Source organism: Odontesthes bonariensis, chromosome 2 (genome assembly GCF_027942865.1).
Source record: "Odontesthes bonariensis isolate fOdoBon6 chromosome 2, fOdoBon6.hap1, whole genome shotgun sequence".
Lineage (NCBI taxonomy): Eukaryota > Metazoa > Chordata > Actinopteri > Atheriniformes > Atherinopsidae > Odontesthes > Odontesthes bonariensis.
The window spans coordinates 29,815,731-29,834,275 of NC_134507.1; the positions used below are offsets into that span (position 1 = coordinate 29,815,731).

Consider the following 18,545-nt stretch of genomic DNA (forward strand, 5'->3'; position numbering starts at 1 on the left):
ACGAAAAAACCTGGGCGACTGCATAGAGAACCTTCAATCTCTGTACACTTGCTCAACCAGTCGATCCTCCCAGCACCCAGAGGTGAATTTCTTTACGTAATTGTATGACTAAGATTACATTAATCATTACATTAATACAATTTCCTGCTCCTTTCCTCCCTTCTCTGCTTTTAACAATGACATTTTTACTAGCTACAGCTAACACCTCAAAGTAGGGATGCACCAATCCGATATTTGGATTAGATATCGGTACCGATATCGATGAAAATTAGAGATCGGGTATCGGTGACAATGGGCCGATCCATTTCGACCGATTTATTATTATTATTATTATTTATTTTTTTTTTTTAAAAAAAGCAGACAGAAATAGATGTTCCGTCATGTCCGTTGCTATGACACTTTTCCACAGCTCCTCACAGCACAAGACAGAACGCGTCTTAGGCTATTCTGACCATGCAGAATCACAAACACATGCGCATCAGTGATGAAACTTAGTGGCACGAAACGAGTTTACATGTTTGGTTAAAGGGGATAGAGAATCAAAATCATCTTTTTCACGTTTTTGGTGTTAGTTCTGAGTCTCCCCGCTGTGGGGAGTACACACGAAGTGCCAGCAAGTGTCAGAACCTCTGTTTCAAGTACTCCCCTTTTTTGAATTGCCGCCAGAAAATGGGCAAATCCGTGTTTGAGGGTTAAGTGATGTATCTTTTGGCGCAATCGCCCCTCCACACCAAAATCCACAGTCACCCCGTTTCAGACACGCCCCTTCGGCGAGAAACAGAAACAGGTGTGCCTTCCAAGGTTGTGAAAGCAGACTACGATCGTTACATATTCTTCCCCCGGAAAGCAATGTTCGCGATCAAAGGCTTTTATTTATTTTTAACAGCATCCCCAGTACATACAACCGCCGACTTTTCCTTTGCTCTGCGCATTTCACGGAGTGCAGTTTCACAAACCTTGCACGATTCGGAGCAGGCTTCAGTCGGAATTTAATGCTCAGTAGAGGGTCAGTTCCGACTTTGCAACAAAATCAACCCCAGCAATCAGTACAGCCTGCAAGTATCACATTTTATTTTGTTTTAAATGTGTGTTGTGCCATATTCCTGTTGTAAGAATTGCACGTTAGCTCTGGCTTGTTCATCTAAAGCTGGGCATACACTGTGATTTTTTTCAATCGCGGTATTCAGCTGCTGCTCATACTGTACGAGTGAATCGCAAGGGTTAAAACGTCACAGCTCACGATTCCTGTTCTCACACTGTACGACCCGATGGTCTGATGCGATCTGGCTGCTCACACTGCACGACACGTCGGACTCGGTCGCCGGTCGCTGCCATGCTGTTCTGTTGTCTTCTTCTTCTTCTGTTGACAATTTTCTCTTCCGTACCTATGTTTGGGCATGCGTAGTGTGACAGGATGAGGTAAATCGGCTCGTGCAACTGCTTCAACTGTGCGAGAGCCTCACGAGGGGCGACCAGGATTTCAAACAAGTTTGATTTTCATCCGATCGATCGGGAGGTGGTCGGGAGGGCTTAATCGTTTGTCGTTACCCCATGTATACTACACGATGCGAGACGCACGATTGAGCCAAAACTCGGCCCGATCTCCAAAATAGTCGCACGAGTGAAAATCTTGTCGACATCGGGCCAAAAATCGCACAGTGTATGCCCAGCTTAAAGGGAATGAGCTTTCTTTTCAGTGAGAGCAAGGGCAGCCAATCAAGCAACGGCAACCGAATAGCGCCAACACCTACCTGCATTTCATAATGAGGTTGCCAGATAAGCTCTGAAACGACGCCAATAAGGGCAAACGACGCATTCTAAACCCAGCATAGTAACATAGCTGTTTCAGAGAGCCTTTGAGAGAGGTTCTGAGCTATTACAGACCCAACCAATTTTTTTTGGGCTACATATCACATCACAGAACAAGGATTAATGCCCCATTCAACCTTTCTCTATCACCTTTAAAGGAAAATGCCGGAAAGTTTCAAATTTACTATTTTCCCTGGTACATGTTCCCCAAAATCGATTTCTCACCTTGTTTACATTTATCAGCCCGAGAGAGTAACATTCGTGAATGTTTGAAATTCAAGTTATACCGCTCTGGCTCTCCCTCCCTAGCGCCGCCATGTTCACTCAACATGACGTCAGAAATGCAAACCCGCGCCGAAGTGACCCCTTCACTTGACCTTGTTTATTTTTTCTACAGCAATGGAAGACACATACGAACTGTCTTGGTCTGACTCGGACCCGGAGATAGAATGTGAAGTTTCGCCTGACTCCGAGTCAGATCATGATCAGCCTCTCGATCCAAGAAATGTGTTAGCTTATAGCCATCAGCCGAGATGGTCGGATAAGGCTAAAAATATGGACGGACAAGTGGCTGTCGCAGCAGCCGCGACACCGGCAAATGCGACAGTTCACGAGTGTGTCTGCTGTCACGATCTCGTGGAGGCTGAAGAGAAGGGGGTGAGCGTCTGTGGTGGCCCCGGTGACCTGACTTGCCTGATAGACCACGAGAGATTTCGCACCGCTGTCATCGCCGAGGATGTGCTGTCGTGGCAGATCATCGCTAGAACCGTGGATACAACCGGTGAGGCGTTTCCGGACCCCATACCCAACATTGTGTACTGTTTCCAGGCCTACCGGCAGGTGACCTACTTTCTACATGGGAGACTTGGGAAGCGCTTCCGAAGAGTGATTCCCTCCTGTGCGGTGTGGGCGATCAGGGATAAATATGAGTCGCAGGACGGGACCTACAAGGGTTTCCTTCACGCCGACGAGGCAGTTGTAGACTATCACTACATGTGAACATACATGTTGAAATAAAAATAATTTCTAATTCTACTATATACAGGTAGTATTTAATCATTGTGTATTTCCAAGTTACACTTTGTACTTTGTTTCTATTTTAGTTAGGCTTCAACATACGAAATGAGTAACCAGAACACTTTAATATACATAAATATACCAATCTAGTTGTACTACACATGTAGTATTCAATAATTCCAAGTCAGAGCTTCATAACTTGTGTCATATGTATATCAAACAAACTTATGTACATTGTTTCTAGTTCACAGTCAGGCTTCAACATGAGGAAATGTGTAACTAGCTGGTTGTATTTTACAAATCCAAGTGCATTCGACCTTCTCAATTATAGTAGGCCTAACTTTACACATATCCTGCACAGGACAAGAAAATAATGTAAAGAATAACTTCAAAAAGAAATATATATTTATTTACTTTTTTATTTTTTCAAGTACTATTCAATCATTGTGTAGAGCAGCATTGACAAATGAACAAATATAAAAATGAGAGGTGGCAAAACTTTAAGTTAAGTCTTTACATTAAGCTGGTACTTTCAAACGTGTGAAATAGATGTATTGAAAATTTAACTACTTTATCAAATCAATTTGACAAAGTGAAAAATGATAGAGATGACGTGATCATGGTCTTCAGTGACCCTGGAACCGACTCAAGAATTTCTCGACAAGGGCAGCTTTATCCGGACGTTCGACTGGGGCGATGTTGCGCCTCCCAACATCTGGGTCAGGCAAGACGTGCTGCCCCCTGCGATAACTGCCCACCGAAGCGCTCTCCAGCACTGCCTTCATCATCTCATCTCTGAAGGTGAAGGTCTTTGTCTGGTACTTCATTCTTGAGGTCCAATCCGCCGCCCTTTTTGACCATGCCAGATCCCACTTTCGGTCCCCTGTTGTAATAAATATAGGAAAAATATATAAGCTACTGGTACCTGTGAAATACAAATAGATATAGTTGTATAACATTCATTGTGAGAGAGCATCTCACTCTAACAGCAGGAGGTGTGACCGAGTCGCCGAAACATGTTAGCTAAAAGATGAATAAACTTTTACATGTCTGATACAAACAAAAAAAAATAATCCAATACACATAGATATGATGCGTGCACTACAATTTTATTACCGTTTCTCCAAAGCTTTCACGCACATGATGTTGCAAGTACACATACAGTGTCTACACAAAGTATACACACTCCTGTTCAAATGGCAGGTTTGTGATATAAAAAAATGACAGAAAGACCAATAATGTCACAACTTGTACATACGAGCACATTTAACACATAAATGAAGTTACAAAATACAGGTTCATGATTAATCTGTATGTTCCATACCATGCTTTGTTGTTGCCTGTTTTCGGTGCACATTCTCATTATGATCCAGCACTGCCAGCTGCAGCCTTGCCTTCATTGAAGGGTATGGAAAGTGGTGACGTTTGTCTGCATACTTGAGCAGCATACCATGAAACACCTCCAGGGCCCCTGAAGCACAAATGAAATGTAATAGTGATTTAAAAAAAAAAAAAAATACAAATAGTGACACACAGTAAGTCCCAACATCTAGGTCAAGGTATTGGTGTATTGAGTTTAAATTACCTGTGTGTTTGAACCTAGTTAGGTTAGCCAAGTCCCTCAGGAGTGCAGGCTCATTAACCACTTCATACAGGGCCTTGTGCGCCGGACATCCTGCCTCTAACCACCTGATGTCCGCCCTGTCCTCTTCCGAGAGGGGCAGATGCTCACACTCTGAAGGTGTGGTTCTCTTCAAAGTTTACATGTTGGTTGGCAACATGTCTGGCTACACTTGTCCACTTCTCTCGCAGGATCTGCATGGGCATAACAGAAAGAACAAATTAGAATGTAAACAAAGCATCTATTGGTTAAAAAGGAAATCTGATACACATAAAAAAGAACATCTTGACAGATCACAGTGCAGTATAACAATTAGTATAACAGTACAACAAATGTGGTTTTCCAAAATTTGACATTCATAGTACGTGACCTTGTTAAATTACTGGTGAAAATATGCACCACTTTGACACTGTCTTTAACATGCAGTTTTAGTCCAAATATAGCCATCTTGCTTATTCAGACATATCATTGAATTTTCAATACAAATTCTTACTAGGAATGAAAAGGATGGAGGGAAGGAGGATTTTTTTGTGGACTGATTTGCTTACCACAGCATCATTCCCACAAGTGCTGGAGCACCACCACAGGTGCGTGGAAACGGCCTTCAACCATGGGAACAGGTCTCTCTTGTTTCTTGTCTTTGCGTGCTCCGCCAGCTTTTTCTTCGCTGACTTGGCCATGTGGAATACGTCATACTGGTGGTCAATATCACTATATTGACGTTGCTTCAGGGCAGCCCTTACTCCCACATGTCGGTCAGTAGCAATCCAGCTGATGTTCATCCCCTCGTTCTGCAGGAACTCCAGTGACCTGAGGAAACCCTGCTTCTCCATAGCCTGCGAACTGGTGACTTCCGATACTTGCACAAGTTGAAAGTCAACAATGTAATTTCTCTTTTCCTCCATGAAGGTATAACTACAGTACTTTGCACAATACCCCGGAGAATCACATCTCCCATCCCCTAATAGAGTGACCTTGGTATCTTCATGGTCTTCTTCACCTTCTTTGTTGCAAAATAAAGACAACACTCCCTGCTGCTCAGCCAAGTAATACTCATTGATGACTGGAAACAGTACCTTTCTCTGCACTTCTTTATACTGAGACTCGCCAAAACATTGCAGGTGAAGTGTGTGCGCAATGTCAGAAAATTTGGTAAAAGTACCACCAGCTATGAGAATCGCTGCGGGGAGGAGTAGGTTTCCCTCGAAAGAAGTGCTGGCACCAACGTGGGGTTGAGAATGCCATTCTCCACAGTGGGACCTAGGACAGGTATACTTTAACGTGAGTGCACAACCAGTAGAGAAGTCTCTGTCACATTTGGAACATCTTTTGTTTCTGAAAAGCTCAACAATTTTCTCATAGTGATCAATATAGTAGTCTGCTCTGGCTTTTTCCTGTTGACTACTGCTTGATCCACGTGGACTACTGGTACTAGAGACAGCATCGTCATCAGAGGGATGATATGTTATATCCTTCTCCCCCACTCTTGTGCTCACAGACGTTACTGAAGTAAATGATAAGTCAGTATTGTTGCACGTTTTGATTGGTGATGGAAGTGGTGAAGAAGATCGCAACGGTAACTTGTCATCCAGTAACTTGTCCTCGGTTTGTGTTGCAGCATCTCGATATTTAGTTGCAGGGGGGGAGGGTTAGGTTAACCCCCTAACCCTAACCCTAACCCTAACCCTGCAAGAATGGATAACAAAAATTAGTTTGGTGGTTCTCTTTTTTTTTTTTCAGAAAAAAAAAAACATGCAGCAAACATGAAGCAACAGGATAAAAAAAAATAAACAGACCAAAAAGATAGGAGCCATGAAGTCAACATACCAGGCTCGTTCAGAAAAAAAAAAAGCTATTAGCAGAGGTCTCAGTCAATATTCACACAAAATACACTGTTATTATGAGTAGGCTATGGTTTACGTACCTTTCCATGATCAGACGACTCTCCTGCCCTTTTAGCACCAAAAATGGTGGGTACAGCATCCTGAAGTGTAGTGTCCTGCATACAGCTGGGTTCAGGTGTGTTAGGTGGTGGGAGTGCAGCTGCATCAAGGGTGTGACTTGGCTGATTGTGAACTACATCCAGATCTGGAGATGGAGTGTGGCGCTGTTGTACATCTGGAGATGTTACAGGCTTGGGCTTGAGTACAGGTGACCTTGTAAGCATACGCAACTCCTGAATGAGCTGCAAGAATGTACAACAAAAAAAGTTATAATCTGGCAAATTTTAACATCTGACACACCCACACAACAGCTCGCTAGCTGATGTATTGACACCAGTTGACACATAACAACTTGCTAGCATTGCTAACTACCGAACCTAGTTAGCGTTGCTAGCTAGCGCACTATGTTAGCTAGACAAAATGAGCCACCTACCAGTTTTCGACATGTATATGTTGCAACTAGACCTATAGGTTAACCTATAAACTAAGAAAATCTTTGATAACACTAGCCGTGAAATCCATCAATTAGCAGAGGTCTCAGTCAATAGTCACACAAAATACACCGTTATTATGAGTAGGCTATGGTTTACGTACCTTTCCATGATCAGACGACTCTCCTGCCCTTTTAGCACCAAAAATGGTGGGTGGCATCATCAGAAACAGGACGCTTTCCTTGGAAATATTTTGCCTTCATATTATCCGAACTGCAATCAGAGGAAAAGTGCTCGGTGCACACACATGCAGGATAGTGGGTGTTGTTCACAGCACGAATTCGGTCAGTTGACCACCCGGGTTGCAGGTGACTCTCCACCGCGGTTAGCCATCTTTCAAACCTGACCTCATCCTGTGGGAACCGGTGGTAGGTTATACCTTTCCCCCTCGTCTTGGATGGGTAATTTTTGCAGACGCAACAAGTCGGCATGGCGCCGTCAAACGTATTTAGGACTAGTATTGACCTAGCAGTGCACACACCCGAAGGATATCAGAGGAACCACAGCCGTTAGCTCCAAGCTATCTGGTTCGCACACTCCCGCCACACAAGTAGAATTTTATTTCCGCTGCACAAGTAGAATTGCATTTCTGACGTAAAATATGCCCGGATGTGGCTGAACATGGCTGTGCCCATGGCCAGAAGTGAAAAAATCTGGGAGCGCAAGGTTATGGGTTGAATAATGTAAAACAGTGTGAGAAATCGATTTTGGGGGACAGGTGTCAGGGAAAATAGGAAAACTGAAATTTTCCGACGTTTTCCTTTAAGAGTGAGCCCATTTGGGCTGCCAGAGGAGAGAGAGAAAGGGAGAGAGAGCCCGCCTGGGCTGCCAGAGGAGAGAGAGAAAGGGAGAGTGATGGAAAGATCCCTGGACAGGCAGGGATCAGCCGAGCGGAACACAGCCGTGAAATCAGAAGAGGAAGCGACCTGCCGGTCGACCACGGGAGAGGGGAGCAACAGGGAGACCAAGTTAATATATTGCCCCTGCAGGATCTTACAGCGAAGACGAGGCGAGACGTGAGCGGGCACATACGGCTGGCCTAGGTGAGAGAAGCAAGCGTGAGACCGGGAAAACATATTAAAACAATGAGACACCATAGTACCACATCTTACCCTGCGATGGACCGGGGCGGGCGTCAGCGAGTGAAAACGCTCCTTGGAAGAGCTGAGAAGCCGGCTGGTTCGGCTGAACCGCAGGAGTCAGAGCGAAGGCTGCGCGACTGGCTACTGCGACGGGCTGGAGGTGGGTGGAGAGTGTGGCGATGGATCGATGCAGAATATCCATTGAGGAGATGAGAGTTGCCGTGAGCTGCTGGGCGTCCAGGGGAGGCAGAGCCGAAGACAGGTTGGGAAGCGAGGAGGGAGGGTGAGCAGAAGTCGAGGCCAGCGGGGATCCAACCGGGGCTGAATAATCCGGGCGGCTCGTGGCTGAGGTGGGCCCTGAAGCCGGAGCGAAGTTACCGGAGGAGTGAGGACGGCCCCGGCGCCGCTTAGCCGGCGATGGGTGGGGAAGGAGGCGATGAACCATCGGATTGGAGAAGCGAGCTGATCGGAGCCGAGGCCGGCGGCTAGGCTGATGCCCCTGGACCGGAGAACAGATGAGGGAGAACCGGCAGCAGAGTGAGGAGCGAACCGGGCGCTCCGACGGAAATGAGCGGGGGAAGCATGTTTGGCAACGCCAGAATGGCGGATCGGAGGCTCCTGAGAGGCGTCAGAATCCGAATCGGACATCATAATCCTGCGGAGTGCGACCAACGAGCGAGAAGCGATTGCATGCAGCTAGTGGCGAACAGGTAGAACCCAGGAAGGAGCGTCTATCTCTGGATCTGACGGTTGATGAGCGATTGGTCACAACTGGTGAGTCTGCCATGTTGAATTTGCGGCTAGCCTTCATTTCACACACGTACAGTTGTAAACTCACCAGTTTTAAGTTTTCATACTGAATGAAGTATTTCTACGATTTGAATAAAGTCATATCTACCTTAAAATGTTGCCTGATCACACATGAAACACTTCTTCACTGTTGATTTAACGTCTATCCTCTAATATGCTACCCAGTACGTGACTTATGATTATATCGAATGTTCTTAGGAAGTCAAAAGAAGATGTTGACACATGATTCTGCATCGTGAGAATGAACTTTAGTTAGCTCTTGCATTTGAATGCTTTTTCTACTACTTCTATCTCATGTCGCTTACTTAAAGCAAATAAAACCATTTTTGTACAAAACATTCAGCTCTTTCTGGAAACTCTGGTGATATCTTTTGGTGTTTCTGACTTTTATCATTTTGAAAATATTAATGTTTTTATGCAAATTTTCCTGTCTTTAAAAATAATGGTATATCCATTCAAATCACTAAAAAAACTTCCCTCCTCTTTCAAACTTAACTACTTCAGTATACTTTCAGCTACAGACACCACTCATACTTTAAAATGTTCACAAGACATTCAGCTATTACTAAATGATGCATCTTTTTAAAATATTCTGCCAATTTTGAACTATCACAGTTAAAAAATTTAGTAAAATCCTTGATGATTTCTGAGTTTTCAATGCATTCCAATGACACGGAATGTTCGTGTGTAGAGTGGAGGCTCCAACTGACAGAGTGGAAGAATACAGAAAGATTCTTCAGAAAAAAAGGTTTCAACTGTTTCCAAAATCTTTAAGCCACAGAAATAATTTTAGCATTAAAATGTAGGAAAATGTGTCCTCTTTCAGCCAATTTGACTTTCATAGCCGTCAGAACATTACTTTTTGAATTAGAAGCCTCTGAATCACAGCAGTACCTTCCAACTGCCAATGCTTTTTGCATTTTCTTCTCTTTTCAGTAGTTTTCTGCCTTCATCCAGCTCCAGGTTATTTCCAAAATACCTTTCAGGCCTTTTGAAACTTCAGCAAATAACGTTCTGCTAAATTTTCACTATTTTCAGCTTTTTTTTTTTAGCATGGTCAGCTATCCCCATTCAGCTTATCAGCATACTCACTGCTGTTTCTAGTTATTGTGACGTGTTCCTGTTTCTATCTAAAATTGTAAGAATGCTGTTAATATTTATATCTAATTTTCTTAGGAAGTCAAAAGAAGATGTTGACACGATTCTGCATCATGAAAATGATAGTAGCAAAAAGACTATCCTGCTTGAGTTTTGTCACATTCTTTTTCACATGAAGTCACACTTTTTTAATGTTTCAAATTAAAATGTGATGATGAATTAAATAATCCATCCATCCATCCATTACTATACACCGCTGAATCCGTCGGTCGGGTCGCGGGGGAGCTGGAGCCTATCCCAGCGGTCAATGGGCGAGAGGCGGGGTGAATTAAACAATAACGTCAGAAAACAAATTCTACATTAAAATGAAAAGAATTGTCACTTGGGTCAAAAGAAAACCAATGCAAATGAGCATCAACATCATCATATCAAAGAAAGTTCCTTCAACACAAAAAAATAAAGCTGACACATCACATCAGCTATTGATAAGTCCTCATCACAATGTACGGACCAGAGAATTAACTGAAGAAATGGCCACAGGAGTCAAAGGACGTCTAATGCCAATGATGATCATTTCTGCGACATCTCTGATAGATTTCTCACTGAAGTCAGAGTCGCTGCTGTAGACATCATTGTTCTCATCAAGTTTGTTCACATAATCCCTGTTGTTGAAGCTGATGTTGGTGTATCAGTAACTTTTGTCCTTTAAGGTGTTGTCAGTGTAGAAATATTCCATTCCTGTAAAACATGCTGTTCCAACACAGCACATACTGGAGATTTTCTATATAAATCCAAACAAAACTTTATACAGTGGAAACCGCTTATAGTGGTCACGGATATAGTAATCAACCGCTTATATGGATCAAAAGGCTTGGGACGGAATCATTTCTATACAAATGCTGTTTAAATAATTCGTTTATAGTGATCAAGAAATCCGCTTATAATGTTCATTTTTGGCCATTTTCTGAATGTAAACATGTGCAAAAATAATTTGAAAACTACGTGTAGCTATTTTATTTTTTACTCCCTTGATTCCTGTCTGGACGTCTGCTTCTGCCTCGCTAGCTAACGTAACGAGTTGACACCGGGCAGCAAGCGCGCGAATCATGGCTGGAAAAAGGAAGTCAAGGAGGAGCATGTGTCCGAGGATGGGTGCTGGAGAGCGGATTGAATGCGCGTGTGATCGCTGGAAGCTCCAGGCTGGTTCTTGTAAAATGGGAGGCCGGTGTTCATTCGATTTCTCCTACTTGTCGAGAATTGCTACTTTGTGGTTTTGCGCATGCGCCAAGCCGATTTTCTAAGTTTCGTTTTCACGCCAAGTACTGTAGCACAAATCGACAGAACACCGGCACGGAGGAGCATAGATCCGAGCAGGGGTGCTGAAAGGCAGATTGAATTCAAACTTTATTTTCTGACTTGTAAGAAAAAAAATGCACCGGCGGCACAGCAGAGAATAAGTTACGTACTGTATTTGAGTTAGCCTACAGTATGTCTGCGCACTGCGCAGTACTGTAGGCCTAATTAAACTTGCATGATAATAAAATTCAGTAAATGCTGAAGCTATCCGTTTCATTTCATTTTTCTCATTGAAAAACGATACAAATGGCATTTAGATGATATTCTGCATAAAAAATAAGTGAAATACCTGTACTGTAATACAATTTCGGTTATAGTAATCAACCGCTTATAGTGTTCAAATTGGCTCTGGACCAACGTGATCACTATAAGCGGTTTCCACTGTATAACTAATGTTGTTGTCTCGTTTGTCTCCATGACGTAGTTGCGTTGTACTGCCGCTACGCCCCAGGGGCCAGTGGCGGACTTAGCAATTTGGGGGCTCAAGGCGAATTTAGCTAGGGGGCCCATCAACATTAATATGCGAGAAATAAGTTTACTGTATATGGAACTGTCGTCTAACGCAGATCTATAGAGTAATACAGAGTTGCGCCACGCTTTGAAGTCGCCGCTAGGGCTGTCACGTGGTTCATGTAAGCTTCCGGAGTTCCAAACTTCACAGCGCTGTCAGTCAGTTTGAACGGGTCTTAGCGGGACGGAGCACAAAAATGATAACTTTTAACATTTACAACGCAATTTTCATAAATATTGACCCACAATGTGCATTGATCACTTCACTGACGATGTATTTTACCAACGTTTTTCTTTTTTGGAGCGCAGAGACACATTTATCACCATTTTAAATCGTAGAGGGTACCCCTGCATGCTAGCAGGGGGCAGCTACCTTGTCCTCCTTTATACTGAATCATGCCAGTGGTCCAGCTTACCTTCAAATCTACATCCTTCAACAGAGCCTGATGTTACTGTCTGTTCCCAGGATTTACTCCTGTTGTCCCAAACACTCCATCTGTAGAAGATGTCATTCAGTCTGTCTGTTCTTTCTGGTGTCAGATGGACAATGAGCCCCCCCGCGACCCGACCGACGGATTCAGTGGGTATAATGGATGGATGGATGGATTAAAATATGAATTTAACTTTTTTCTGGTTAAAAACATATTAATGACAAAATAAATGTGTCAGTTGTGAAAAAAATAAACAAAACAGATTTAAACCAAACATTTTATTATAAAATGTCATCATGGAAAATGTAAAACAAGCCTTATTAAAGAAGTTCTTTTACTGCTATTTATACTGTTGGGTAGATTAATCTTTAACAATGAACTGTATTTGATCAAATTTAAGCGTTTGGACATTGTAGAAATGTGCTGAAGCCCTAATAAGGGTTGATCCATGGCAGCATGACAGCAGCGAGCACCACATCTGCTGACCTCCCTGACAACAACAACAGAGAAATTAATAAATTCATTATCACAGCTGCAAAGTGTGGCAAGCTTGTGCCACCGTGGGTTCCCCAACAGATCAACAGACCACTTTATTGCGAGTTTAACCTTTTTATTGCCACTAGTCAACCCGGCTCACGGGGATGCTCAGTCGTTTCTTCAGTCGGTTCTCCTGTCGTCACACTGACAGGTCATCTCCTCGTTCTCCTCTGCTCCGCCCGGACCAGCACGCTACTGATAAAGGGGAGAATGATTAGCTGATGATGTGCAGATGTGCCCATCATCTCCCCTCCCCCTGTCCCCTGAGCCTTTCCCACCTCTCCTCTGCACCTGATGCACCACGCCCCCCTCCACATACCTCCACCGCCAGACTTAGGCCGGGGAGCTGTCCGGCCTAACCTACTCCCCCCCCCTCCTCCTCGTGGGCGCGGGAAAGGAAGTCGGCCACGACCATCTGCGTCCCCGGCCTATGGACCACCCTGAATTTATATGGCTGTAAGGCCAGGTACCACCGGGTGATCCGGGCATTTGTGTCCTTCATGCGGTGGAGCCACTGGAGGGGAGCATGGTCCGAACAGAGGGTGAATGGCCGCCCCAACAGGTAGTACCGCAGAGCATCGACCGCCCACCGGATGGCCAGGCACTCCTTCTCCACCGTGCTGTACCTGGCCTCCCTCTCGGACAGTTTCCGGCTGATGTAGAGTACCGGGCGGTCGATGCCCCGCACCTGCTGGGACAGCACGGCTCCCAGCCCCCTGTTCGATGCATCAGTCTGCAGAGTAAACGGGAGAGAGAAATTAGGGGTGTGGAGAAGAGGCTCCCCACAGAGGGTCTGTTTTACCCTCTCAAGCGACACCTGGCACAGATCCGTCCACTGGACCGGATCTGAGGCACCCTTTCGAGTGAGGTCGGTCAAGGGGCTGGTCAGCTCGGCGAAGTTGGGAATAAACCGCCGGTAGTAACCGGCCAGCCCCAAAAACCGCCTCACCTCCTTTTTTGTCTTGGGCCTCGGGCAGGCTGCAATTGCTGCTGTCTTGTCGACCTGAGGACGCACCTGCCCGCAGCCCAAGTGGTACCCCAGATACCGTACCTCCCTCCGTCCAACTGCACACTTCTTCGGGTTGGCCGTGAGCCCCGCCCGCCTCAGTGACTCGAGCACCGCAGCCACCTGCTGCACATGCTCCGCCCAGCTGTTGCTGTGGATGATAACATCATCCAGGTAGGCGGCAGCATATGCAGCATGCGGCCGCAGCACCCGGTCCATGAGGCGTTGGAACGTGGCTGGGGCCCCGAACAACCCGAATGGAAGTGTAACAAATTGGTACAATCCGTACGGAGTGGAGAAGGCCGTTTTTTCCTTGGACTCTGGAGACAAGGGAATCTGCCAGTAGCCTTTGGTCAAATCCAGTGTCGTAAAAAACCGAGCCGTGCCAAGGCGATCCAGGAGTTCGTCGACCCGGGGCATGGGATAGGCGTCAAACCGTGAAACATCATTCACCTTGCGATAGTCCACACAGAACCGAATAGACCCATCCTTCTTGGATACAAGAACAATGGGACTACACCAGGCGCTGTGGGACTCTTCTATTACCCCCATTTCCAACATAGCTTTCAATTCCGCCTGAACCACTTTTCTCTTGTGTTCAGGTAACCGATAGGGCCGTGAACGCACCGTCACGCCCGGGTGAGTCTCAACATGGTGTTGAATAAGGCTTGTGCGTCCTGGCAGGGGGGAGAACACATCCGCGAACTGCTGCTGCAACTTGGCTACATCTGTTTTCTGTGACGGAGAGAGGTGGTTTTCACAAAGGAGCGAGGCTGGATTGGTCGATTTTGGCACCTCGGGCCCCAACTCATCTCTCTCTGCAATTGTCGTTACCAGAGAAACAGACTCTACCTCCCTCCATGCCTTAAGGAGGTTGAGGTGGTAAATCTGAGTCGCACCTCCCCTGTCCGATCGCACAAGCTCATAGTCAACGTCACCCACTCGCCGTGTGACCACGAAGGGCCCTTGCCACTTGGCGAGTAATTTTGAGCTGGAAGATGGGAGTAATACAAGTGCTTTATCTCCCGGTGAAAATTGTCTCAGCCTCGATCCTCTGTTGTACAGCCGCTGTTGCCGTTCCTGGGCCCGGAGCAAATTCTCGCGTGATAACTGACCCAGTGTGTGGAGTTTTGCTCTCAGGTCCAGGACGTACTGCACTTCATTTTTGCTGGGGCTCGGACCTTCCTCCCAGCTTTCTTTTACCAGGTCCAAAACCCCCCGTGGTTTCCTGCCAAACAGCAGTTCAAAGGGAGAAAATCCCGTGGAGGCCTGGGGAACCTCGCGCACTGCAAACAGCAGAGGATCTAGCCACTTGTCCCAATTTGGTTTATCATCGTGTACAAACTTACGGATCATGGACTTCAAAGTCTTATTCAGGCGCTCGACGAGGCCGTCAGTTTGCGGGTGGTATACACTGGTTCGAATAGACTTGATGCCCAATAATCCATAAAGTTCCCTCAGTGTTCGTGACATAAACTGAGTGCCTTGATCCGTCAGGATCTCTTTCGGGATCCCGACTCGGGAGATAACCTGAAACAGCGCTTGCGCCACACTCTTTGCAGATATGCTGCGCAGCGGCACTGCCTCTGGATATCGAGTTGCGTAATCCACGAGAACCAACACAAATCGATATCCACGTGTGCTCCGGTAAAATGGCCCGATGAGGTCCATCCCGATCCGTTCAAACGGGACCTCGATCAGTGGTAGCGGGCGCAACGGCGCTCTCGGGATGGCCGGTTGGTTAACCAACTGGCATTCCGCGCAGGACGCACACCAGCGGCGAACGTCCGCTCTAATGCCAGGCCAATAGAATCGGGCCATTACCCGATTCAGTGTTTTCTCATACCCCATGTGCCCAGCCATCGGGTTATAATGAGCCGCCTGGAAAACCATTTCCCGGCGGCTTTTCGGTACCAGCAACTGGGTAATTATCTCCTCATTCTGAGTGTCACGACTCACTCTGTACAACCTGTCCTTCCTTAATGAGAAGTGTGGATACGTTAACGCTGCGTCAGGGCGCACCATATGACCATCAATTCGTATCACTTGGTCAAAGGCAAAGCGTAGAGTATCATCACGAGACTGTTCAAGTGGAAAATCTTCCATGGAGTTAAACACGGGAGCCTGCGGAGCCTCCTGTGGAGGCGCCGCCGGCTCCCCCTCCCCGTCTGCAGTGTCGGACAACCTCGCGTCACCACTGAGCACTGCGCACATATCCCATCTCTCTGTCGGTCGTGAGCGCACCCCCACACACTGCCCCACTAGCTTATCAAACCCCGGCCAATCAGTACCCAAAATAAGAGGGTGCGCCAGGCGGGAGCTAACCGCAGCCTTTACACTATGCTTTTTCCCCTTATAACGAATTTCCACTGAGGCAACCGGGTATTTGTGAATATCCCCATGCACACATCTAATCTCCACCCAGCGCGCTTCTATCAAAGCCCCGGGCCGAATCAGATTCTGGTGAACCATGGACTGCGTGCAGCCTGAGTCCACCATCGCCTGATGTGTACCCCCCTGAATCCTTACCGGAACGCTGTACGTCCCTCCCGGACCGGCGGAGGGTGCTGCAGGGCCGACCACCCGGATCACCTGGCCGACCTCCATGAGGGGGCACTCCCGGCGGAAGTGTCCGGGCCGTCCACACCTCCAGCACTCCTGCACCGTCGCTTGAGGGACCGTCTGTGGGTCGGGGACCGGGTCCGCAGCGCGCTGGCCCTGTGGCAGGAAAAAGGGAAACGGCCGGTTAGAGCGGGGAGGCGGGGTGGGTCGGGTGGCCGCGCTGACTGGAGGCCCGGGTGTCTGAGGAGGCCTCCTGCGGGGTGCCGGCGTGGGACGGGCCGCAGGCGCCGGGCGGACCTCCGCTGCTTGGCCATAGGAGTGGACTGCCAGGTGGTCCTCTGCCAGCGTGATGGCCGTCGCCAGGTCCGCCGGGCGGTGGCACCGCACCCAGGCCGAGGTGCCGCTCGGGAGCCCCTCCGTGAATTGCTCCAGGACGACCGTCTCCAGCATCCGCTCCTCTCCAGCCGACCCCCCGGGCTGCAGCCACCTGGTTGCCGCGTCTTTTATCTGCTGCGCGTAGACGAAGGGCCGGTCATCTGGCTCCAGCCTTGCCCCCCGGAACCTCCGCCGATGGTCCTCTGTGGAGCAGCCAAGTCGATCCAGGACGGCCCGCTTCACCTCCCGGAACCGCCCTCGGCTGGCGGCTGGCAGGCAGAGCGCCGCCGTCTGCGCCTCCCCCGACAACAGCGGCAGCAAGCGTACCGCCCACTCCGCCGCGGGCCAGCCACACGCCGTTGCCGTCGCCTCGAACATGTCAATAAAAGACTGCGGGTCATCCCCCGCAGTCATCTTGTGGATAGTCATCCCCGCGAGTGAGGGCCCCGGTGCCCCCGCCTCTGACTGGGATAGCATCGCCTCCAGCAGGCGTGTCTGCCTCTCCGCCTGGTCGTGCAGGGCCGTCAGGTGCTGCCTGTTCGCAGCGGCCTGGTCGTGGCTCATCCTGGCCACTTCCCTCAGCATCTCTGCCAGAGCGGTCACCGGCTGCTGTGGCTCCGTCATGCTGTCAGGGTTACGTTGGGCGCCAGTTGTGGCAAGCTTGTGCCACCGTGGGTTCCCCAACAGATCAACAGACCACTTTATTGCGAGTTTAACCTTTTTATTGCCACTAGTCAACCCGGCTCACGGGGATGCTCAGTCGTTTCTTCAGTCGGTTCTCCTGTCGTCACACTGACAGGTCATCTCCTCGTTCTCCTCTGCTCCGCCCGGACCAGCACGCTACTGATAAAGGGGAGAATGATTAGCTGATGATGTGCAGATGTGCCCATCATCTCCCCTCCCCCTGTCCCCTGAGCCTTTCCCACCTCTCCTCTGCACCTGATGCACCACGCCCCCCTCCACACAAAGTCATGCTGAAAAAAACTTACTTAATTAAAGACCAGTCAGCTAATGCCTCACTATGCCAAAAATGTTGTAATTTAATCAATTTACCGGAGAAAATACATCAGAAATACCAAAAATGTATTGAATGTATTATTACTATAGGCCTATATAGTATTTTGGTAATGTTTTAAAACCTAACAATCAAAACAACTTTACATAATGTCACCTGACAATAAAAAGTTAACGGACTTTAGTGAAATTATCACGTTAATTACCTCACGTTAGCCTCCGTTACTCAGCTTTCAGTTAGGTCTCTAAATCCATTACATTTTTAACATCAACATCGATATTTCATGCAAACCAAATGTAAAGATAACGATGTCTAAGAGTATACTTCTGATAGATAATGTTTAAAAATGTAAAAAACGTTTAAAATGCTGTTATTTTATTAACTTACCAGCAATTGTTCTTGACGAGTAATTGAGGTTAACGGAGCTGCAGCTCTTGTTTGGAACTCTTTTTACACCACTCTGGTCTAGCGCACATGGCATGGATGGAATATTCCATTTTAACGCGAATAAGAGGGGGTGTGCACGTAATCTGTATTTCTTTGTAATTTATTGTGTTGTTTTTGTTTCCAATTTAAACATACAAAAATCACCTGTGAATTACTGTCCAAAGGGCCCCAGTTACCAGCTGTAGGCCTATGGGAAGTTTGCAGCTAGTCAGGGGGGCCCTACAGTGGAGGGGCCCAAGGCGGTTGCCTAGCTATGCCTCTATGCAAAGACCGCTTCTGCCAGGGGCCCAACATCCGTCTTTGGCGTTGTTTTTCTTGTCCGAGTTTTCCCTCTCGTAAGCGACTTGCCAGCCAAGACTGAAGAGCATCCCCTACCCTGGTTTGCTTTTAAAAATGTGGACAGACAAAAGGGTCAAGGACACCTCCCCCTGTTTT

General features: G+C 47.2%; 1 protein-coding gene across 1 annotated transcript in view; it reads left to right on the top strand.

Annotated features, from left to right (window-relative positions):
- Positions 1-18,545, top strand: part of lhb (luteinizing hormone subunit beta) — a 155,353-nt gene that overhangs the window by 45,155 nt on the left and 91,653 nt on the right. The gene's annotated exons all lie outside the window — the stretch shown is intronic.